At 42.7% G+C, this 16993-nt stretch overlaps 16 non-coding genes across 16 annotated transcripts; all 16 read right to left on the bottom strand.

The window, feature by feature from the left end:
- Positions 1 to 755: 755 nt before the first annotated feature.
- Positions 756 to 837, bottom strand: trnas-gcu (transfer RNA serine (anticodon GCU)). The gene has a single exon. It is a non-coding gene; the product is annotated as a tRNA-Ser (tRNA).
- A 480-nt stretch (positions 838 to 1317) lies between these two features.
- trnas-gcu (transfer RNA serine (anticodon GCU)) lies at positions 1318 to 1399 on the bottom strand. The gene has a single exon. It is a non-coding gene; the product is annotated as a tRNA-Ser (tRNA).
- A 480-nt stretch (positions 1400 to 1879) lies between these two features.
- Positions 1880 to 1961, bottom strand: trnas-gcu (transfer RNA serine (anticodon GCU)). Its single transcript has one exon. It is a non-coding gene; the product is annotated as a tRNA-Ser (tRNA).
- Positions 1962 to 2997: 1036 nt separating this feature from the next.
- Positions 2998 to 3079, bottom strand: trnas-gcu (transfer RNA serine (anticodon GCU)). The gene has a single exon. It is a non-coding gene; the product is annotated as a tRNA-Ser (tRNA).
- A 480-nt stretch (positions 3080 to 3559) lies between these two features.
- trnas-gcu (transfer RNA serine (anticodon GCU)) lies at positions 3560 to 3641 on the bottom strand. The gene has a single exon. It is a non-coding gene; the product is annotated as a tRNA-Ser (tRNA).
- A 480-nt stretch (positions 3642 to 4121) lies between these two features.
- Positions 4122 to 4203, bottom strand: trnas-gcu (transfer RNA serine (anticodon GCU)). The gene has a single exon. It is a non-coding gene; the product is annotated as a tRNA-Ser (tRNA).
- A 1036-nt stretch (positions 4204 to 5239) lies between these two features.
- Positions 5240 to 5321, bottom strand: trnas-gcu (transfer RNA serine (anticodon GCU)). The gene has a single exon. It is a non-coding gene; the product is annotated as a tRNA-Ser (tRNA).
- A 480-nt stretch (positions 5322 to 5801) lies between these two features.
- trnas-gcu (transfer RNA serine (anticodon GCU)) lies at positions 5802 to 5883 on the bottom strand. The gene has a single exon. It is a non-coding gene; the product is annotated as a tRNA-Ser (tRNA).
- Positions 5884 to 6919: 1036 nt separating this feature from the next.
- trnas-gcu (transfer RNA serine (anticodon GCU)) lies at positions 6920 to 7001 on the bottom strand. Its single transcript has one exon. It is a non-coding gene; the product is annotated as a tRNA-Ser (tRNA).
- A 1598-nt stretch (positions 7002 to 8599) lies between these two features.
- Positions 8600 to 8681, bottom strand: trnas-gcu (transfer RNA serine (anticodon GCU)). Its single transcript has one exon. It is a non-coding gene; the product is annotated as a tRNA-Ser (tRNA).
- A 1592-nt stretch (positions 8682 to 10273) lies between these two features.
- On the bottom strand, positions 10274 to 10355 carry trnas-gcu (transfer RNA serine (anticodon GCU)). Its single transcript has one exon. It is a non-coding gene; the product is annotated as a tRNA-Ser (tRNA).
- A 1036-nt stretch (positions 10356 to 11391) lies between these two features.
- On the bottom strand, positions 11392 to 11473 carry trnas-gcu (transfer RNA serine (anticodon GCU)). The gene has a single exon. It is a non-coding gene; the product is annotated as a tRNA-Ser (tRNA).
- Positions 11474 to 12509: 1036 nt separating this feature from the next.
- On the bottom strand, positions 12510 to 12591 carry trnas-gcu (transfer RNA serine (anticodon GCU)). The gene has a single exon. It is a non-coding gene; the product is annotated as a tRNA-Ser (tRNA).
- Positions 12592 to 13627: 1036 nt separating this feature from the next.
- On the bottom strand, positions 13628 to 13709 carry trnas-gcu (transfer RNA serine (anticodon GCU)). Its single transcript has one exon. It is a non-coding gene; the product is annotated as a tRNA-Ser (tRNA).
- A 480-nt stretch (positions 13710 to 14189) lies between these two features.
- Positions 14190 to 14271, bottom strand: trnas-gcu (transfer RNA serine (anticodon GCU)). The gene has a single exon. It is a non-coding gene; the product is annotated as a tRNA-Ser (tRNA).
- A 1592-nt stretch (positions 14272 to 15863) lies between these two features.
- On the bottom strand, positions 15864 to 15945 carry trnas-gcu (transfer RNA serine (anticodon GCU)). The gene has a single exon. It is a non-coding gene; the product is annotated as a tRNA-Ser (tRNA).
- Positions 15946 to 16993: the final 1048 nt, after the last annotated feature.

Genomic DNA, 16993 nt, shown 5'->3' with positions numbered 1-16993 from the left:
ATGTGGGGCCATGTAAGAGAGGAAATAACAAATGTTTTGTGAAGAAGTTGGTGTTATAATCCACACATGCAGTTCATCGCCTTCACCACTCAGATACCAAGTCCTGTGCTCTCGCTGTGGCAGTCAGCAATTTTACCAGTGTTTGTGAAAGTCAAAATCTTCCATTGCCAAAATAAAGCACCGAATTTTAATTGTTACACGATGAGATTCTAACCCATGCATGTAGAGCACAATGGATAAGCAGTCCATCGCCTTAACCACTCATCCACCTCATCCTGTTATTTACATGTGGCAAATGACCTTAAAAACCTGTAGTTGCTGTATGTAAACCCTAGATTGAAATCAATGAAAGTTAGGCAGAGCAATGGCAAGGCCATGTGTCGATCCCATCGAGACATTTAACAAATGTTTTGTCAGGCCGAGTGGTCTCAAGTGCTTGATTAAGTGTTTTGAGCTGTCGGTTCAAATCCCACCATTGAGGTTGCCCTTGGTGAAGCTATTCTTCAATACCTGAATCTTATTTGTCGCACTAGAATTGGGCAGGGATTCTATTTTCATGTGGGGCCATGTAAGAGAGGAAATAACAAATGTTTTGTGAAGAGGTTGGTGTTATAATCCACACATGCAGTTCATCGCCTTCACCACTCAGATACCAAGTCCTGTGCTCTCGCTGTGGCAGTCAGCAATTTTACCAGTGTTTGTGAAAGTCAAAATCTTCCAGTGCCAAAATAAATCACTGAATTTTAATTGTTACACGATGAGGATGGGATTCGAACCCATGCATGCAGAGCACAATGGATTAGCAGTCCATCGCCTTAACCACTCGGCCACCTCATCCTGATTTTTGGAAGTTGCAAATGACCTTAAAAGACTGTAGTTGCTGTATGTAAACCCTAGAATGAAATCAATGAAAGTTAGGCAGAGCAATGGCAAGGCCATGTGTCGATCCCATCGAGACATTTAACAAATGTTTTGTCAGGCCGAGTGGTCTCCAGTGCTTGATTAAGTGTGTTGAGGTGTCGGTTCAAATCCCACTATTGAGGTTGCCCTTGGTGAAGTTATTCTTCAATACCTGAATCTTATTAGTCGCTCTAGGATTGCGCAGGGATTCTATTTTCATGTGGGGCCATGTAAGAGAGGAAATAACAAATGTTGTGTGAAGAGGTTGGTGTTATAATCCACACATGCAGTTCATCGCCTTCACCACTCAGATACCAAGTCCTGTGCTCTCGCTGTGGCAGTCAGCAATTTTGCCAGTGTTTGTGAAAGTCAAAATCTTCCAGTGCCAAAATAAAGCACATCATTTGAATTGTTACACGATGAGGATGGGATTCGAACCCATGCATGCAGAGCACAATGGATTAGCAGTCCATCGCCTTAACCACTCGGCCACCTCATCCTGTTTTTTGGAAGTTGCAAATGACCTTAAAAGACTGTAGTTGCTGTATGTAAACCCTAGAATGAAATCAATGAAAGTTAGGCAGAGCAATGGCAAGGCCATGTGTCGATCCCATCGAGACATTTAACAAATGTTTTGTCAGGCCGAGTGGTCTCCAGTGCTTGATTAAGTGTGTTGAGGTGTCGGTTCAAATCCCACTATTGAGGTTGCCCTTGGTGAAGTTATTCTTCAATACCTGAATCTTATTAGTCGCTCTAGGATTGCGCAGGGATTCTATTTTCATGTGGGGCCATGTAAGAGAGGAAATAACAAATGTTGTGTGAAGAGGTTGGTGTTATAATCCACACATGCAGTTCATCGCCTTCACCACTCAGATACCAAGTCCTGTGCTCTCGCTGTGGCAGTCAGCAATTTTGCCAGTGTTTGTGAAAGTCAAAATCTTCCAGTGCCAAAATAAAGCACTGAATTTTAATTGTTACACGATGAGGATGGGACTCGAACCCATGCATGCAGAGCACAATGGATTAGCAGTCCATCGCCTTAACCACTCGGCCACCTCATCCTGTTTTTTGGAAGTTGCAAATGACGTTAAAAGACTGTAGTTGCTGTATGTAAACCCTAGATTGAAATCAATGAAAGTTATGCAGAGCAATGGCAAGGCCATGTGTCTATCCCATCGAGACATTTAACAAATGTTTTGTCAGCCCGAGTGGTCTCCAGTGCTTGATTAAGTGTGTTGAGGTGTCGGTTCAAATCCCACTATTGAGGTTGCCCTTGGTGAAGTTATTCTTCAATACCTGAATCTTATTAGTCGCTCTAGGATTGCGCAGGGATTCTATTTTCATGTGGGGCCATGTAAGAGAGGAAATAACAAATGTTGTGTGAAGAGGTTGGTGTTATAATCCACACATGCAGTTCATCGCCTTCACCACTCAGATACCAAGTCCTGTGCTCTCGCTGTGGCAGTCAGCAATTTTGCCAGTGTTTGTGAAAGTCAAAATCTTCCATTGCCAAAATAAAGCACCGAATTTTAATTGTTACACGATGAGACTCTAACCCATGCATGTAGAGCACAATGGATAAGCAGTCCATCGCCTTAACCACTCATCCACCTCATCCTGTTACTTACATGTGGCAAATGACCTTAAAAACCTGTAGTTGCTGTATGTAAACCCTAGATTGAAATCAATGAAAGTTAGGCAGAGCAATGGCAAGGCCATGTGTCGATCCCATCGAGACATTTAACAAATGTTTTGTCAGGCCGAGTGGTCTCAAGTGCTTGATTAAGTGTTTTGAGCTGTCGGTTCAAATCCCACCATTGAGGTTGCCCTTGGTGAAGCTATTCTTCAATACCTGAATCTTATTTGTCGCACTAGAATTGGGCAGGGATTCTATTTTCATGTGGGGCCATGTAAGAGAGGAAATAACAAATGTTTTGTGAAGAGGTTGGTGTTATAATCCACACATGCAGTTCATCGCCTTCACCACTCAGATACCAAGTCCTGTGCTCTCGCTGTGGCAGTCAGCAATTTTACCAGTGTTTGTGAAAGTCAAAATCTTCCAGTGCCAAAATAAATCACTGAATTTTAATTGTTACACGATGAGGATGGGATTCGAACCCATGCATGCAGAGCACAATGGATTAGCAGTCCATCGCCTTAACCACTCGGCCACCTCATCCTGATTTTTGGAAGTTGCAAATGACCTTAAAAGACTGTAGTTGCTGTATGTAAACCCTAGAATGAAATCAATGAAAGTTAGGCAGAGCAATGGCAAGGCCATGTGTCGATCCCATCGAGACATTTAACAAATGTTTTGTCAGGCCGAGTGGTCTCCAGTGCTTGATTAAGTGTGTTGAGGTGTCGGTTCAAATCCCACTATTGAGGTTGCCCTTGGTGAAGTTATTCTTCAATACCTGAATCTTATTAGTCGCTCTAGGATTGCGCAGGGATTCTATTTTCATGTGGGGCCATGTAAGAGAGGAAATAACAAATGTTGTGTGAAGAGGTTGGTGTTATAATCCACACATGCAGTTCATCGCCTTCACCACTCAGATACCAAGTCCTGTGCTCTCGCTGTGGCAGTCAGCAATTTTGCCAGTGTTTGTGAAAGTCAAAATCTTCCAGTGCCAAAATAAAGCACATCATTTGAATTGTTACACGATGAGGATGGGATTCGAACCCATGCATGCAGAGCACAATGGATTAGCAGTCCATCGCCTTAACCACTCGGCCACCTCATCCTGTTTTTTGGAAGTTGCAAATGACCTTAAAAGACTGTAGTTGCTGTATGTAAACCCTAGAATGAAATCAATGAAAGTTAGGCAGAGCAATGGCAAGGCCATGTGTCGATCCCATCGAGACATTTAACAAATGTTTTGTCAGGCCGAGTGGTCTCCAGTGCTTGATTAAGTGTGTTGAGGTGTCGGTTCAAATCCCACTATTGAGGTTGCCCTTGGTGAAGTTATTCTTCAATACCTGAATCTTATTAGTCGCTCTAGGATTGCGCAGGGATTCTATTTTCATGTGGGGCCATGTAAGAGAGGAAATAACAAATGTTGTGTGAAGAGGTTGGTGTTATAATCCACACATGCAGTTCATCGCCTTCACCACTCAGATACCAAGTCCTGTGCTCTCGCTGTGGCAGTCAGCAATTTTGCCAGTGTTTGTGAAAGTCAAAATCTTCCAGTGCCAAAATAAAGCACATCATTTGAATTGTTACTCGATGAGGATGGGATTCGAACCCATGCATGCAGAGCACAATGGATTAGCAGTCCATCGCCTTAACCACTCGGCCACCTCATCCTGTTTTTTGGAAGTTGCAAATGACCTTAAAAGACTGTAGTTGCTGTATGTAAACCCTAGATTGAAATCAATGAAAGTTAGGCAGAGCAATGGCAAGGCCATGTGTCGATCCCATCGAGACATTTAACAAATGTTTTGTCAGCCCGAGTGGTCTCCAGTGCTTGATTAAGTGTGTTGAGGTGTCGGTTCAAATCCCACTATTGAGGTTGCCCTTGGTGAAGTTATTCTTCAATACCTGAATCTTATTAGTCGCTCTAGGATTGCGCAGGGATTCTATTTTCATGTGGGGCCATGTAAGAGAGGAAATAACAAATGTTGTGTGAAGAGGTTGGTGTTATAATCCACACATGCAGTTCATCGCCTTCACCACTCAGATACCAAGTCCTGTGCTCTCGCTGTGGCAGTCAGCAATTTTGCCAGTGTTTGTGAAAGTCAAAATCTTCCATTGCCAAAATAAAGCACCGAATTTTAATTGTTACACGATGAGACTCTAACCCATGCATGTAGAGCACAATGGATAAGCAGTCCATCGCCTTAACCACTCATCCACCTCATCCTGTTACTTACATGTGGCAAATGACCTTAAAAACCTGTAGTTGCTGTATGTAAACCCTAGATTGAAATCAATGAAAGTTAGGCAGAGCAATGGCAAGGCCATGTGTCGATCCCATCGAGACATTTAACAAATGTTTTGTCAGGCCGAGTGGTCTCAAGTGCTTGATTAAGTGTTTTGAGCTGTCGGTTCAAATCCCACCATTGAGGTTGCCCTTGGTGAAGCTATTCTTCAATACCTGAATCTTATTTGTCGCACTAGAATTGGGCAGGGATTCTATTTTCATGTGGGGCCATGTAAGAGAGGAAATAACAAATGTTTTGTGAAGAGGTTGGTGTTATAATCCACACATGCAGTTCATCGCCTTCACCACTCAGATACCAAGTCCTGTGCTCTCGCTGTGGCAGTCAGCAATTTTACCAGTGTTTGTGAAAGTCAAAATCTTCCAGTGCCAAAATAAATCACTGAATTTTAATTGTTACACGATGAGGATGGGATTCGAACCCATGCATGCAGAGCACAATGGATTAGCAGTCCATCGCCTTAACCACTCGGCCACCTCATCCTGATTTTTGGAAGTTGCAAATGACCTTAAAAGACTGTAGTTGCTGTATGTAAACCCTAGAATGAAATCAATGAAAGTTAGGCAGAGCAATGGCAAGGCCATGTGTCGATCCCATCGAGACATTTAACAAATGTTTTGTCAGGCCGAGTGGTCTCCAGTGCTTGATTAAGTGTGTTGAGGTGTCGGTTCAAATCCCACTATTGAGGTTGCCCTTGGTGAAGTTATTCTTCAATACCTGAATCTTATTAGTCGCTCTAGGATTGCGCAGGGATTCTACATTCATGTGGGGCCATGTAAGAGAGGAAATAACAAATGTTGTGTGAAGAGGTTGGTGTTATAATCCACACATGCAGTTCATCGCCTTCACCACTCAGATACCAAGTCCTGTGCTCTCGCTGTGGCAGTCAGCAATTTTGCCAGTGTTTGTGAAAGTCAAAATCTTCCAGTGCCAAAATAAAGCACATCATTTGAATTGTTACTCGATGAGGATGGGATTCGAACCCATGCATGCAGAGCACAATGGATTAGCAGTCCATCGCCTTAACCACTCGGCCACCTCATCCTGTTTTTTGGAAGTTGCAAATGACCTTAAAAGACTGTAGTTGCTGTATGTAAACCCTAGATTGAAATCAATGAAAGTTATGCAGAGCAATGGCAAGGCCATGTGTCGATCCCATCGAGACATTTAACAAATGTTTTGTCAGGCCGAGTGGTCTCCAGTGCTTGATTAAGTGTGTTGAGGTGTCGGTTCAAATCCCACTATTGAGGTTGCCCTTGGTGAAGTTATTCTTCAATACCTGAATCTTATTAGTCGCTCTAGGATTGCGCAGGGATTCTATTTTCATGTGGGGCCATGTAAGAGAGGAAATAACAAATGTTGTGTGAAGAGGTTGGTGTTATAATCCACACATGCAGTTCATCGCCTTCACCACTCAGATACCAAGTCCTGTGCTCTCGCTGTGGCAGTCAGCAATTTTGCCAGTGTTTGTGAAAGTCAAAATCTTCCATTGCCAAAATAAAGCACCGAATTTTAATTGTTACACGATGAGACTCTAACCCATGCATGTAGAGCACAATGGATAAGCAGTCCATCGCCTTAACCACTCATCCACCTCATCCTGTTACTTACATGTGGCAAATGACCTTAAAAACCTGTAGTTGCTGTATGTAAACCCTAGATTGAAATCAATGAAAGTTAGGCAGAGCAATGGCAAGGCCATGTGTCGATCCCATCGAGACATTTAACAAATGTTTTGTCAGGCCGAGTGGTCTCAAGTGCTTGATTAAGTGTGTTGAGGTGTCGGTTCAAATCCCACCATTGAGGTTGCCCTTGGTGAAGCTATTCTTCAATACCTGAATCTTATTAGTCGCACTAGGATTGGGCAGGGATTCTATTTTCATGTGGGGCCATGTAAGAGAGGAAATAACAAATGTTTTGTGAAGAGGTTGGTGTTATAATCCACACATGCAGTTCATCGCCTTCACCACTCAGATACCAAGTCCTGTGCTCTCGCTGTGGCAGTCAGCAATTTTACCAGTGTTTGTGAAAGTCAAAATCTTCCAGTGCCAAAATAAATCACTGAATTTTAATTGTTACACGATGAGGATGGGATTCGAACCCATGCATGCAGAGCACAATGGATTAGCAGTCCATCGCCTTAACCACTCGGCCACCTCATCCTGATTTTTGGAAGTTGCAAATGACCTTAAAAGACTGTAGTTGCTGTATGTAAACCCTAGAATGAAATCAATGAAAGTTAGGCAGAGCAATGGCAAGGCCATGTGTCGATCCCATCGAGACATTTAACAAATGTTTTGTCAGCCCGAGTGGTCTCCAGTGCTTGATTAAGTGTGTTGAGGTGTCGGTTCAAATCCCACTATTGAGGTTGCCCTTGGTGAAGTTATTCTTCAATACCTGAATCTTATTAGTCGCACTAGGATTGTGCAGGGACTCTACATTCATGTGGGGCCATGTAAGAGAGGAAATAACAAATGTTTTGTGAAGAAGTTGGTGTTATAATTCACACATGCAGTTCATCGCCTTCACCACTCAGATACCAAGTCCTGTGCTCTCGCTGTGGCAGTCAGCAATTTTACCAGTGTTTGTGAAAGTCAAAATCTTCCATTGCCAAAATAAAGCACCGAATTTTAATTGTTACACGATGAGATTCTAACCCATGCATGTAGAGCACAATGGATAAGCAGTCCATCGCCTTAACCACTCATCCACCTCATCCTGTTATTTACATGTGGCAAATGACCTTAAAAACCTGTAGTTGCTGTATGTAAACCCTAGATTGAAATCAATGAAAGTTAGGCAGAGCAATGGCAAGGCCATGTGTCGATCCCATCGAGACATTTAACAAATGTTTTGTCAGGCCGAGTGGTCTCAAGTGCTTGATTAAGTGTTTTGAGCTGTCGGTTCAAATCCCACCATTGAGGTTGCCCTTGGTGAAGCTATTCTTCAATACCTGAATCTTATTTGTCGCACTAGAATTGGGCAGGGATTCTATTTTCATGTGGGGCCATGTAAGAGAGGAAATAACAAATGTTTTGTGAAGAGGTTGGTGTTATAATCCACACATGCAGTTCATCGCCTTCACCACTCAGATACCAAGTCCTGTGCTCTCGCTGTGGCAGTCAGCAATTTTACCAGTGTTTGTGAAAGTCAAAATCTTCCAGTGCCAAAATAAATCACTGAATTTTAATTGTTACACGATGAGGATGGGATTCGAACCCATGCATGTAGAGCACAATGGATTAGCAGTCCATCGCCTTAACCACTCGGCCACCTCATCCTGATTTTTGGAAGTTGCAAATGACCTTAAAAGACTGTAGTTGCTGTATGTAAACCCTAGAATGAAATCAATGAAAGTTAGGCAGAGCAATGGCAAGGCCATGTGTCGATCCCATCGAGACATTTAACAAATGTTTTGTCAGCCCGAGTGGTCTCCAGTGCTTGATTAAGTGTGTTGAGGTGTCGGTTCAAATCCCACTATTGAGGTTGCCCTTGGTGAAGTTATTCTTCAATACCTGAATCTTATTAGTCGCTCTAGGATTGCGCAGGGATTCTATTTTCATGTGGGGCCATGTAAGAGAGGAAATAACAAATGTTGTGTGAAGAGGTTGGTGTTATAATCCACACATGCAGTTCATCGCCTTCACCACTCAGATACCAAGTCCTGTGCTCTCGCTGTGGCAGTCAGCAATTTTGCCAGTGTTTGTGAAAGTCAAAATCTTCCAGTGCCAAAATAAATCACTGAATTTTAATTGTTACACGATGAGGATGGGATTCGAACCCATGCATGCAGAGCACAATGGATTAGCAGTCCATCGCCTTAACCACTCGGCCACCTCATCCTGACTTTTGGAAGTTGCAAATGACCTTAAAAGACTGTAGTTGCTGTATGTAAACCCTAGAATGAAATCAATGAAAGTTAGGCAGAGCAATGGCAAGGCCATGTGTCGATCCCATCGAGACATTTAACAAATGTTTTGTCAGCCCGAGTGGTCTCCAGTGCTTGATTAAGTGTGTTGAGGTGTCGGTTCAAATCCCACTATTGAGGTTGCCCTTGGTGAAGTTATTCTTCAATACCTGAATCTTATTAGTCGCACTAGGATTGTGCAGGGACTCTACATTCATGTGGGGCCATGTAAGAGAGGAAATAACAAATGTTTTGTGAAGAAGTTGGTGTTATAATTCACACATGCAGTTCATCGCCTTCACCACTCAGATACCAAGTCCTGTGCTCTCGCTGTGGCAGTCAGCAATTTTGCCAGTGTTTGTGAAAGTCAAAATCTTCCATTGCCAAAATAAAGCACCGAATTTTAATTGTTACACGATGAGACTCTAACCCATGCATGTAGAGCACAATGGATAAGCAGTCCATCGCCTTAACCACTCATCCACCTCATCCTGTTACTTACATGTGGCAAATGACCTTAAAAACCTGTAGTTGCTGTATGTAAACCCTAGATTGAAATCAATGAAAGTTAGGCAGAGCAATGGCAAGGCCATGTGTCGATCCCATCGAGACATTTAACAAATGTTTTGTCAGCCCGAGTGGTCTCCAGTGCTTGATTAAGTGTGTTGAGGTGTCGGTTCAAATCCCACTATTGAGGTTGCCCTTGGTGAAGTTATTCTTCAATACCTGAATCTTATTAGTCGCTCTAGGATTGCGCAGGGATTCTATTTTCATGTGGGGCCATGTAAGAGAGGAAATAACAAATGTTGTGTGAAGAGGTTGGTGTTATAATCCACACATGCAGTTCATCGCCTTCACCACTCAGATACCAAGTCCTGTGCTCTCGCTGTGGCAGTCAGCAATTTTGCCAGTGTTTGTGAAAGTCAAAATCTTCCATTGCCAAAATAAAGCACCGAATTTTAATTGTTACACGATGAGACTCTAACCCATGCATGTAGAGCACAATGGATAAGCAGTCCATCGCCTTAACCACTCATCCACCTCATCCTGTTACTTACATGTGGCAAATGACCTTAAAAACCTGTAGTTGCTGTATGTAAACCCTAGATTGAAATCAATGAAAGTTAGGCAGAGCAATGGCAAGGCCATGTGTCGATCCCATCGAGACATTTAACAAATGTTTTGTCAGGCCGAGTGGTCTCAAGTGCTTGATTAAGTGTTTTGAGCTGTCGGTTCAAATCCCACCATTGAGGTTGCCCTTGGTGAAGCTATTCTTCAATACCTGAATCTTATTAGTCGCACTAGGATTGGGCAGGGATTCTATTTTCATGTGGGGCCATGTAAGAGAGGAAATAACAAATGTTTTGTGAAGAGGTTGGTGTTATAATCCACATATGCAGTTCATCGCCTTCACCACTCAGATACCAAGTCCTGTGCTCTCGCTGTGGCAGTCAGCAATTTTACCAGTGTTTGTGAAAGTCAAAATCTTCCAGTGCCAAAATAAATAACTGAATTTTAATTGTTACACGATGAGGATGGGATTCGAACCCATGCATGCAGAGCACAATGGATTAGCAGTCCATCGCCTTAACCACTCGGCCACCTCATCCTGATTTTTGGAAGTTGCAAATGACCTTAAAAGACTGTAGTTGCTGTATGTAAACCCTAGAATGAAATCAATGAAAGTTAGGCAGAGCAATGGCAAGGCCATGTGTCGATCCCATCGAGACATTTAACAAATGTTTTGTCAGCCCGAGTGGTCTCCAGTGCTTGATTAAGTGTGTTGAGGTGTCGGTTCAAATCCCACTATTGAGGTTGCCCTTGGTGAAGTTATTCTTCAATACCTGAATCTTATTAGTCGCACTAGGATTGCGCAGTGACTCTACATTCATGTGGGGCCATGTAAGAGAGGAAATAACAAATGTTTTGTGAAGAAGTTGGTGTTATAATTCACACATGCAGTTCATCGCCTTCACCACTCAGATACCAAGTCCTGTGCTCTCGCTGTGGCAGTCAGCAATTTTACCAGTGTTTGTGAAAGTCAAAATCTTCCATTGCCAAAATAAAGCACCGAATTTTAATTGTTACACGATGAGATTCTAACCCATGCATGTAGAGCACAATGGATAAGCAGTCCATCGCCTTAACCACTCATCCACCTCATCCTGTTACTTACATGTGGCAAATGACCTTAAAAACCTGTAGTTGCTGTATGTAAACCCTAGATTGAAATCAATGAAAGTTAGGCAGAGCAATGGCAAGGCCATGTGTCGATCCCATCGAGACATTTAACAAATGTTTTGTCAGGCCGAGTGGTCTCAAGTGCTTGATTAAGTGTTTTGAGCTGTCGGTTCAAATCCCACCATTGAGGTTGCCCTTGGTGAAGCTATTCTTCAATACCTGAATCTTATTTGTCGCACTAGAATTGGGCAGGGATTCTATTTTCATGTGGGGCCATGTAAGAGAGGAAATAACAAATGTTTTGTGAAGAGGTTGGTGTTATAATCCACACATGCAGTTCATCGCCTTCACCACTCAGATACCAAGTCCTGTGCTCTCGCTGTGGCAGTCAGCAATTTTACCAGTGTTTGTGAAAGTCAAAATCTTCCAGTGCCAAAATAAATCACTGAATTTTAATTGTTACACGATGAGGATGGGATTCGAACCCATGCATGCAGAGCACAATGGATTAGCAGTCCATCGCCTTAACCACTCGGCCACCTCATCCTGATTTTTGGAAGTTGCAAATGACCTTAAAAGACTGTAGTTGCTGTATGTAAACCCTAGAATGAAATCAATGAAAGTTAGGCAGAGCAATGGCAAGGCCATGTGTCGATCCCATCGAGACATTTAACAAATGTTTTGTCAGCCCGAGTGGTCTCCAGTGCTTGATTAAGTGTGTTGAGGTGTCGGTTCAAATCCCACTATTGAGGTTGCCCTTGGTGAAGTTATTCTTCAATACCTGAATCTTATTAGTCGCACTAGGATTGTGCAGGGACTCTATTTTCATGTGGGGCCATGTAAGAGAGGAAATAACAAATGTTTTGTGAAGAAGTTGGTGTTATAATTCACACATGCAGTTCATCGCCTTCACCACTCAGATACCAAGTCCTGTGCTCTCGCTGTGGCAGTCAGCAATTTTACCAGTGTTTGTGAAAGTCAAAATCTTCCATTGCCAAAATAAAGCACCGAATTTTAATTGTTACACGATGAGATTCTAACCCATGCATGTAGAGCACAATGGATAAGCAGTCCATCGCCTTAACCACTCATCCACCTCATCCTGTTATTTACATGTGGCAAATGACCTTAAAAACCTGTAGTTGCTGTATGTAAACCCTAGATTGAAATCAATGAAAGTTAGGCAGAGCAATGGCAAGGCCATGTGTCGATCCCATCGAGACATTTAACAAATGTTTTGTCAGGCCGAGTGGTCTCAAGTGCTTGATTAAGTGTTTTGAGCTGTCGGTTCAAATCCCACCATTGAGGTTGCCCTTGGTGAAGCTATTCTTCAATACCTGAATCTTATTTGTCGCACTAGAATTGGGCAGGGATTCTATTTTCATGTGGGGCCATGTAAGAGAGGAAATAACAAATGTTTTGTGAAGAGGTTGGTGTTATAATCCACACATGCAGTTCATCGCCTTCACCACTCAGATACCAAGTCCTGTGCTCTCGCTGTGGCAGTCAGCAATTTTACCAGTGTTTGTGAAAGTCAAAATCTTCCAGTGCCAAAATAAATCACTGAATTTTAATTGTTACACGATGAGGATGGGATTCGAACCCATGCATGCAGAGCACAATGGATTAGCAGTCCATCGCCTTAACCACTCGGCCACCTCATCCTGATTTTTGGAAGTTGCAAATGACCTTAAAAGACTGTAGTTGCTGTATGTAAACCCTAGAATGAAATCAATGAAAGTTAGGCAGAGCAATGGCAAGGCCATGTGTCGATCCCATCGAGACATTTAACAAATGTTTTGTCAGCCCGAGTGGTCTCCAGTGCTTGATTAAGTGTGTTGAGGTGTCGGTTCAAATCCCACTATTGAGGTTGCCCTTGGTGAAGTTATTCTTCAATACCTGAATCTTATTAGTCGCTCTAGGATTGCGCAGGGATTCTATTTTCATGTGGGGCCATGTAAGAGAGGAAATAACAAATGTTGTGTGAAGAGGTTGGTGTTATAATCCACACATGCAGTTCATCGCCTTCACCACTCAGATACCAAGTCCTGTGCTCTCGCTGTGGCAGTCAGCAATTTTGCCAGTGTTTGTGAAAGTCAAAATCTTCCATTGCCAAAATAAAGCACCGAATTTTAATTGTTACACGATGAGATTCTAACCCATGCATGTAGAGCACAATGGATAAGCAGTCCATCGCCTTAACCACTCATCCACCTCATCCTGTTATTTACATGTGGCAAATGACCTTAAAAACCTGTAGTTGCTGTATGTAAACCCTAGATTGAAATCAATGAAAGTTAGGCAGAGCAATGGCAAGGCCATGTGTCGATCCCATCGAGACATTTAACAAATGTTTTGTCAGGCCGAGTGGTCTCAAGTGCTTGATTAAGTGTTTTGAGCTGTCGGTTCAAATCCCACCATTGAGGTTGCCCTTGGTGAAGCTATTCTTCAATACCTGAATCTTATTTGTCGCACTAGAATTGGGCAGGGATTCTATTTTCATGTGGGGCCATGTAAGAGAGGAAATAACAAATGTTTTGTGAAGAGGTTGGTGTTATAATCCACACATGCAGTTCATCGCCTTCACCACTCAGATACCAAGTCCTGTGCTCTCGCTGTGGCAGTCAGCAATTTTACCAGTGTTTGTGAAAGTCAAAATCTTCCAGTGCCAAAATAAATCACTGAATTTTAATTGTTACACGATGAGGATGGGATTCGAACCCATGCATGCAGAGCACAATGGATTAGCAGTCCATCGCCTTAACCACTCGGCCACCTCATCCTGATTTTTGGAAGTTGCAAATGACCTTAAAAGACTGTAGTTGCTGTATGTAAACCCTAGAATGAAATCAATGAAAGTTAGGCAGAGCAATGGCAAGGCCATGTGTCGATCCCATCGAGACATTTAACAAATGTTTTGTCAGCCCGAGTGGTCTCCAGTGCTTGATTAAGTGTGTTGAGGTGTCGGTTCAAATCCCACTATTGAGGTTGCCCTTGGTGAAGTTATTCTTCAATACCTGAATCTTATTAGTCGCTCTAGGATTGCGCAGGGATTCTATTTTCATGTGGGGCCATGTAAGAGAGGAAATAACAAATGTTGTGTGAAGAGGTTGGTGTTATAATCCACACATGCAGTTCATCGCCTTCACCACTCAGATACCAAGTCCTGTGCTCTCGCTGTGGCAGTCAGCAATTTTGCCAGTGTTTGTGAAAGTCAAAATCTTCCAGTGCCAAAATAAATCACTGAATTTTAATTGTTACACGATGAGGATGGGATTCGAACCCATGCATGCAGAGCACAATGGATTAGCAGTCCATCGCCTTAACCACTCGGCCACCTCATCCTGATTTTTGGAAGTTGCAAATGACCTTAAAAGACTGTAGTTGCTGTATGTAAACCCTAGAATGAAATCAATGAAAGTTAGGCAGAGCAATGGCAAGGCCATGTGTCGATCCCATCGAGACATTTAACAAATGTTTTGTCAGCCCGAGTGGTCTCCAGTGCTTGATTAAGTGTGTTGAGGTGTCGGTTCAAATCCCACTATTGAGGTTGCCCTTGGTGAAGTTATTCTTCAATACCTGAATCTTATTAGTCGCACTAGGATTGTGCAGGGACTCTACATTCATGTGGGGCCATGTAAGAGAGGAAATAACAAATGTTTTGTGAAGAAGTTGGTGTTATAATTCACACATGCAGTTCATCGCCTTCACCACTCAGATACCAAGTCCTGTGCTCTCGCTGTGGCAGTCAGCAATTTTGCCAGTGTTTGTGAAAGTCAAAATCTTCCATTGCCAAAATAAAGCACCGAATTTTAATTGTTACACGATGAGACTCTAACCCATGCATGTAGAGCACAATGGATAAGCAGTCCATCGCCTTAACCACTCATCCACCTCATCCTGTTACTTACATGTGGCAAATGACCTTAAAAACCTGTAGTTGCTGTATGTAAACCCTAGATTGAAATCAATGAAAGTTAGGCAGAGCAATGGCAAGGCCATGTGTCGATCCCATCGAGACATTTAACAAATGTTTTGTCAGCCCGAGTGGTCTCCAGTGCTTGATTAAGTGTGTTGAGGTGTCGGTTCAAATCCCACTATTGAGGTTGCCCTTGGTGAAGTTATTCTTCAATACCTGAATCTTATTAGTCGCTCTAGGATTGCGCAGGGATTCTATTTTCATGTGGGGCCATGTAAGAGAGGAAATAACAAATGTTGTGTGAAGAGGTTGGTGTTATAATCCACACATGCAGTTCATCGCCTTCACCACTCAGATACCAAGTCCTGTGCTCTCGCTGTGGCAGTCAGCAATTTTGCCAGTGTTTGTGAAAGTCAAAATCTTCCATTGCCAAAATAAAGCACCGAATTTTAATTGTTACACGATGAGACTCTAACCCATGCATGTAGAGCACAATGGATAAGCAGTCCATCGCCTTAACCACTCATCCACCTCATCCTGTTACTTACATGTGGCAAATGACCTTAAAAACCTGTAGTTGCTGTATGTAAACCCTAGATTGAAATCAATGAAAGTTAGGCAGAGCAATGGCAAGGCCATGTGTCGATCCCATCGAGACATTTAACAAATGTTTTGTCAGGCCGAGTGGTCTCAAGTGCTTGATTAAGTGTTTTGAGCTGTCGGTTCAAATCCCACCATTGAGGTTGCCCTTGGTGAAGCTATTCTTCAATACCTGAATCTTATTTGTCGCACTAGAATTGGGCAGGGATTCTATTTTCATGTGGGGCCATGTAAGAGAGGAAATAACAAATGTTTTGTGAAGAGGTTGGTGTTATAATCCACACATGCAGTTCATCGCCTTCACCACTCAGATACCAAGTCCTGTGCTCTCGCTGTGGCAGTCAGCAATTTTACCAGTGTTTGTGAAAGTCAAAATCTTCCAGTGCCAAAATAAATAACTGAATTTTAATTGTTACACGATGAGGATGGGATTCGAACCCATGCATGCAGAGCACAATGGATTAGCAGTCCATCGCCTTAACCACTCGGCCACCTCATCCTGATTTTTGGAAGTTGCAAATGACCTTAAAAGACTGTAGTTGCTGTATGTAAACCCTAGAATGAAATCAATGAAAGTTAGGCAGAGCAATGGCAAGGCCATGTCGATCCCATCGAGACATTTAACAAATGTTTTGTCAGCCCGAGTGGTCTCCAGTGCTTGATTATTAAGTGTGTTGAGGTGTCGGTTCAAATCCCACTATTGAGGTTGCCCTTGGTGAAGTTATTCTTCAATACCTGAATCTTATTAGTCGCACTAGGATTGTGCAGGGACTCTACATTCATGTGGGGCCATGTAAGAGAGGAAATAACAAATGTTTTGTGAAGAAGTTGGTGTTATAATTCACACATGCAGTTCATCGCCTTCACCACTCAGATACCAAGTCCTGTGCTCTCGCTGTGGCAGTCAGCAATTTTACCAGTGTTTGTGAAAGTCAAAATCTTCCATTGCCAAAATAAAGCACCGAATTTTAATTGTTACACGATGAGATTCTAACCCATGCATGTAGAGCACAATGGATAAGCAGTCCATCGCCTTAACCACTCATCCACCTCATCCTGTTATTTACATGTGGCAAATGACCTTAAAAACCTGTAGTTGCTGTATGTAAACCCTAGATTGAAATCAATGAAAGTTAGGCAGAGCAATGGCAAGGCCATGTGTCGATCCATCGAGACATTTAACAAATGTTTTGTCAGGCCGAGTGGTCTCAAGTGCTTGATTAAGTGTTTTGAGCTGTCGGTTCAAATCCCACCATTGAGGTTGCCCTTGGTGAAGCTATTTTCTCAATACCTGAATCTTATTTGTCGCACTAGAATTGGGCAGGGATTGTATTTTCATGTGGGGCCATGTAAGAGAGGAAATAACAAATGTTTTGTGAAGAGGTTGGTGTTATAATCCACACATGCAGTTCATCGCCTTCACCACTCAGATACCAAAGTCCTGTGCTCTCGCTGTGGCAGTCAGCAATTTTACCAGTGTTTGTGAAAGTCAAAATCTTCCAGTGCCAAAATAAATCACTGAATTTTAATTGTTACACGATGAGGAT

This window comes from Oncorhynchus clarkii, chromosome 33 (genome assembly GCF_045791955.1).
Source record: "Oncorhynchus clarkii lewisi isolate Uvic-CL-2024 chromosome 33, UVic_Ocla_1.0, whole genome shotgun sequence".
NCBI lineage: Eukaryota > Metazoa > Chordata > Actinopteri > Salmoniformes > Salmonidae > Oncorhynchus > Oncorhynchus clarkii.
This window is presented reverse-complemented; position numbering and strand designations above follow the sequence as displayed.